Source organism: Mastigoproctus giganteus, chromosome 8 (genome assembly GCF_048544385.1).
Source record: "Mastigoproctus giganteus isolate SK-2022 chromosome 8, ASM4854438v1, whole genome shotgun sequence".
Classification (NCBI taxonomy): Eukaryota; Metazoa; Arthropoda; class Arachnida; order Uropygi; family Thelyphonidae; genus Mastigoproctus; species Mastigoproctus giganteus.
Window position 1 is genome coordinate 21222364 of NC_143582.1, and position 6672 is coordinate 21229035.

The following is a 6672-nucleotide window of genomic DNA, read 5'->3' on the forward strand; positions in this document are numbered from 1 at the left end:
CTATAGTATTCAGTATCAAACCGACAGTTAGAAATGCGGATCTACAGCTGGTGGATTTAAGAAGATATTCCAGGGAAAAATTGAATGGGACAAGTTTAAGAATTTTCTGAATTTGTTCTTTCGTCCTGAGGTGGCTTCTACTTTAAATTCCATATCTGCCATAGAATATTCAAACTATGTTCAGTCACACTTATTCCTTGCTGTGAGCTACTCTGCTAAACGTAAACAATCCAGACGCCCGTCTGTCCTCTGGTGCACTTCGGAACTTACTGCATTAAGAACCCAAACCAGGAATGCTAGGAAAACTTACCAACGAAACAGGCACCTGGCAGACACTGAAACAACAATATAGTGATCTAAGGAAAAGGTTACATAAAGCCGTCGCATATGCAAAAATTGAATGTTGGCAAAACTTTGTTCGTAACATGGGGATACCGAACCGTGGAGACTAGTGTACAAGATTTCCAGGAACAAGTTAATCTCCGGAGACATATATAACACTGTTATAGTGGAGACAAGAAACTACCGACTGGTATTCTACTGTTGATACTATTGTAAATAAGCTTTTTCCTCAAGACAATCCAGAGGATGATTCTCCCGAACAGGCGGAAATTAGGAGAGACAATCAACAATATATTGGAATATGTGACGTCAATCCTTTTACTCTTGTTGAACTAGGAACAGCTGTTTCCAAACTAAACAGTAAAAAATGTCCAGGGATGGATTTGATAGAAAACGAGATAATAGTCAAATTTTATGAGCTATTTCCCAATATCCTCCTCAATCTCATGAACAAGTGTTATATCGAGGGAGTCTTTCCAAGACTGGGGAAGATTGCCCTACTTAAAGATTTACATAAGCCTGGGAAATCGACATCTAATCCCAGAGCATACAGACCAATCTCCCTATTGGCAAACTTAGGGAAACATTTAGAAAAGCTGCTCTCTCCAAGAATACAAAAAACGTTGCAGGATAACCATCTATGTTCAAGTAATCAGTTCGGGTTTAAAAAAGGTTCTTCAACAGAAGATGCCATTGCCACCCTCAAGAACTACTGAGAAAACTCCCATGCTAAGTATGCGTTGTCAGTGTTTATTGACTTTGAGGGGGCTTTTGACACGGTATGGTGGGAGAGTGCCCTTGTGTCATTGCGCTTGGGAGGATGTGACAACTATACTTATAGAATCATCAAGTCCTACTTCCAAGACAGATCCATCAGAATTTGTGCAAAATATATTTATGCAATATATTTTTGCCCATAGCTATGTATGTTTCTATGCTGGCTCCATCTGGTGGCCCTATCTGCAAGTTGAAAGCTGTGAATCTGAAATTAATTATATTCTTTCATTGTATGAACTTTGACGTTTAAATAAATATTTTTACCCATAGCTATGCAAGTTAGTATCGTGGCGCCATCTTCTGTTTCTATCTGCAAGCTGAGAATCTGAAATTAATGATTTTTATTTCATTTTATGTCCTTTTGTTTAATGTTATGTGTTTTTTTTTTTTTTTTTTTTGATGGCTAAATTTATATGTATATATTTTTACCCATAACTATTTATGATGGCTCCATTTACCTCTGCAAGTTGAATTTGTATCTCGATGTTTAGAAACACATTCTTGTCTTGGAAAAAACCTGAAAAGTAAATGTCTTGATGCGTATATTTATTTATTTTACCGTCATCGTGAAACAATGGCACCATCTACAGGTCCAATCTGTAACTTGAATTTTTTCTCTATATTTGAAATAATTTAATGCCTTTTACATTTCTAAAAAGTAACTTCTCAAAAAAAAATAATAAATTTAAGGTTATTGATTAATGGTAAAAATTAAAAACTTATTTTCTAGTATCTAAGAAAAAAAGACAGACAATATTTTTACAAATAGATATGTTTTTATTTATAAGTTTTTACAGAGCTAGTAACAAATCACAAAAAAAAATTAACACAAACACTTGCCTAGGTACATTGCCTTTATCAGAACGGATACTTCGTATATTTCAACGTGTAAGCAGTTTTAAGTTCTTCGATCATCGAAATTACAGCGCTGTACAAACCATAAACGTTGACCTCTGTGACGCCTTCTTTCAAACACTTAGCAGAAAAAATTTTAACAGTTGTATATGGTTCAGCAGTTCTTACATAATAAGCATACACGTCGTTAAATGTAACATCGATAGAGCCATTAAACACGTCGTTTTTTATGCATTCTCTAACACTGTCAAGATGCTCCAGTATAACTGTTTGCATCAACAGAAATGCAGGCTTTTCGTTTTCTAGACGTTGAAGAAAAGAATCTATGTCTATGATTCTAATAGATATAACTTCAAGTTCAGAAAGGTGTAGGGTCAAGCATTGTTCTGGCGCTAGCGGGAGCTGTATCCAATAGAAATCACAAGAGCCACCATCTGTATTGATTCGGAGTCTATGTAGCTGGATTTCATCTTTAGATCTCGCTCTAACGGAAAGCAAGATATCAGCCAATTTGTCTTTGAATTCATCCCACTGTCTTCTCGATAACATCATATGTGTATTAGTGGTCTCGATCGTAACATGCGTCTCGAATTCGTAGCAATAAACACGCACTGTAGTACTGGGGCTCAAGCGTCTATAAAAAGTAACGTTCTGTTTTTTACATCGTCAAACGTTTCAGGCCGTGACATTTTGGGAAAAAAAAAGTTACAACAGTGGAAAAATTACAAACGCACAGAGAAAGTTTCAAACTGCAAATGCTAAAGTTTATTGTGCTCCGAATCTACTCAAGCGGTTACAAACGCAATCACTCGTGACGCACGGCAGCCAGTAGAATGCGTACATCGTGCAATGAAACAAAGGTTAATTTGAACTCAATCCTAAGACTTTTGCTTTAACTGTAGGGTGATAATAACAAAAGCTAGTTTAACTTCAAAGAAGGTGACCACGTTAAGATAACATGATGTTTGAACTCAGTGATAGTGCCCTAGTATCACTCCTCGCTTTAATTGTAGAGTAAACATAACATTTCTGGTTCCTCGCCCCAACCCCATGATGTTATTAACAACACCAAATGTACAATTTTTGTTTTAAAAGAATTCATTTATCGTTGAGCATATTTTCTACAATGTATATTCGTAACCAGGAGAAATGTTTCTTCCCAACCGTGAAAATAATTAAACTTCCAATGCTCCAGGGTTCATTTGACATGTACCAAATTAAGATTGCTTTTCTGATTTGTGCCATGCATTCAAACCATTCCTATTTTTCTTAGGAATAAGAAAAACAGAGAGAGAGAGACAGAGAAAAGTTTTTATTTCCAAGGCTTGATAATATTTGTATCCATCCCAATGTTTAGAGATGCTTTGTCTTGGAAAAACTTGACCGCACAGAGAAAGTTTCAAATGCAGCTGAAATGTCTGATTTCCTTTTCTTAGGAATAAAACACTACAGAGAGAGAGCGTATTTTATTTATTTCCATTTGCTGTATACATTATTTTTTAAAATTCATATCGATCCTTTTCCTAACAATATTCCAAGTATCGCTTTGAATCAAATCAAATCAAATCTGAAATAAATAAAAAAAAATGGTTTAAACTATCAAGGAAAGTTAAAAGCTTAAGTTGGCGCCATCTAGGGAGTATTTCAGCGAATTGACTTATTATTTTTGGTCTATTTTGAAATATAACGACTTTACATTATAAAGTAACTTACCAAAGATTAAGCTTAATGATTAATGGAAAAAAAATTAACTTATTTTCTAGTATCTAAGGAAAAAAAAAAAAAAAAAAGAGACAGACAGACATTATTTTTTCCAAATACAAATAGTTGATTTTATTGGTTTAACTTTACAGGCTCGAATAGTAGTAAAAAGATTTAAAATACCAAGAAAAATGTTAAACCTGACTACAGTAGCCTGTATCTGATGCTCATCACCGCTTCCATTGCTCAACATGAATGGTTCTGTAGTAGCACCTGACGTTGAAAACACACTGTCACTAGCGGCATACGGATTCCAAAATTCGATGTTATCTTCAAGCTCCAAGTCCACGTCGTTATTAGCAGCCGGAAACTGAACATAGTTTTCAATGAAGTATGAGGATTGATCTGAAAAGGATCTAGAAGTACTGGTCGATGACAGATCACCATAGCAATCAGTGCTTGAAGCTTCAGACGTTGAGCTTTCACTGAACGATACCGGTGTTGAGCATTTAACACTTGTAAAATTTAAATCAAGATCACTATTAAATTCATCGTCAAAGTCCTCTGTTTGTAAAACGTTTTCGACTTCAGAGGAACCGAGAGAGTTGTTCAAGGCAAAACTTTCACCAACCGATGTACAAGACGTGTGATGATATACCATTTTAAAGTTTAAATTGAAATTTAAGCATTGCGGTGTTTTGTGTGCGTATTTATAACCGCTCACAGTCAACACGGAGTAGAGCCAAAGTACAGATACACAATGTCGCAATAAAGCAAAGACTTGAACTAAGATAATTTTTACAACCTATAGAATGTACATGAGTGAACTTCGAACACTGGAACCCCATAGCCAACCGAGCATCAACAGCCTTCTGCGAAACTGAAGGGCTGCGGGAACGCTTTTTCTGATTTGCACCGACCATTCAAACCAAACCTAACGCGTACGAAGGATTAGATACAGACCATCAGTAACAATGACATTGGGTTCGAACCTCAGAAAGATAAAAATAGAGAAATACATGGCGCCAGCTAGGATATGAAATAAGAACTTTCGTTTTGTTTGTGTATTTACAGACGTTCAAGGGTGAACTTCGAACGATGAAACCACAACCGGCCCAAACGCGACCTTCTGCGACGCAGAAGGTCCTGTGTCTAAGAACAGGAGTGTTTGATCGAAATACAGAAAAGATCCATATAAAGGGGTTATGAAATGTATTATTCATGGCCAACGACAAAGTCCAGGGCCTGTTGGCTGTATAGAAACAAAGCAATACACAAGGGTTGAATGTTAGTGTGAAAATGGCAAATGAACCTCAAACCCATTAACTTAATGCTTTGAAGTGACCGAAGTAGAGGCTTTACTCTGCGTGGTTATTTCTTATTCCGCTGTCTGAACACCATGGGATAAACGCTAATTACGGGAAGGGTCCCAATCAATACTCTGCTCAGTTTCATAACGCCATACGCGAGAATTAAAGGTCCGCTATTCAGATGTGTTTCTCTTTAGCATGGTAATCACTCATTCCTTGCCCTTGTAGTTTTTCGTTTCAGATAAACAAAAAAAAAGGAAAAAGAAAGCCAAATCTAGCGCGATGGTCGTTAAAAACGACAATACTGTCTGTACCCAGTGTTATGCAACAAATTTGTGTATTGTAAAATAAACATATTTCTCAACGACAACAAAAAATGTAAATTAAATTCACGAACACTAAAATAAAATCAGACTGTGATTATACTTATATAGAACAATACTTGGGCAGGCTGTCACTGGGGTGGTAGAACTTGTTACATTTCATTTAAAAAAATTGCTCATTTATTAATGAAATTCGTTAATTGTCTTGAGAAATTTCACAGCCCCTTTTCAAGCTCAGCCCCAATGCAGCTGCATTGGCATAGTTATGCTACTGGGTTTGTGTCGCTTTCCAGCTCCAACTCAATAAAGAAAATATAAATTTTATTTTCTTATGTCTAGTCCCACCTTTTGTCTAATCCATATATGTGTGAAAATTAATTATTTCTAATATTTCAAGGGATGTGTAAAAACTGGCCTTGATATGATTACCCTAGATCAGTGGTTCTCAACCTTTTTTTTGCTCGTGGCCCACTTCTGATTTTCAGTCACCTCTGTGCCCCCACCTCATATTATATTTTTTAATTATAATAAATGTAATATTTATAATAAATATGTACTTTATTAAGTTCACCCTTTATTTGTAATATGTATTATTTGTTTATAATATAAGGAACATTAATAATAAAAAAGGGGTTTATAAACTACAAAAATTTATTTATAATAGAATTTTTACTAATAATATTTTGTTTATTTACAATATACAGTTATGCTCCTAACAAAAAATATTACAATAATATTATTGTCTCTTAGTTTAATGAGATCCGCAAGGAAAGGATCTCACTAATTTCTTTTTAATACCAGTAATAATTTTATTTTAGAAGTGAAAGTTTCGTGGCCCACTTAACAGTTTCCAAGGTCCCTAATTTTACGCTTTTAACCTGTGCCCCTTAGAAATACGGCATGGCCCCCTTTGAGAACCATTGCCCTAAATAATGGCCAAAATTTCCACAACATTATAAATTATACAGGCTTCCCTTTTCACATATCACGAATTTAAAAAAAAAAATATAATAAAAAATAAACAGTATTTTTGTATGCGTCCTTTGTACTCATTGATAAAATGCTAATAATTTTTTTAAACATATGAAGAAAAAAAAAAGTCATTGTTTCGGGTTTCACAGGAGTCCCGCGCGATTTGAATACATTTTAAAATCAATTCTTTAACTTTATAAAGAAAAAACTTTTTCCTTCTCTTTTAATTTATCTCTCTTTTTTCGATTTAACTTTAATTTTTGTGCCACGCTCGATTGGGTCCAACCGACTTAAGTCCGGCCCTGTCTGGTGTTGTGTACTGACTCGGAGGTTATCTTCCACTTTTCGAACTGATGGCTTTACCTAACACCTGAATGTGAGTGACTTAAGCG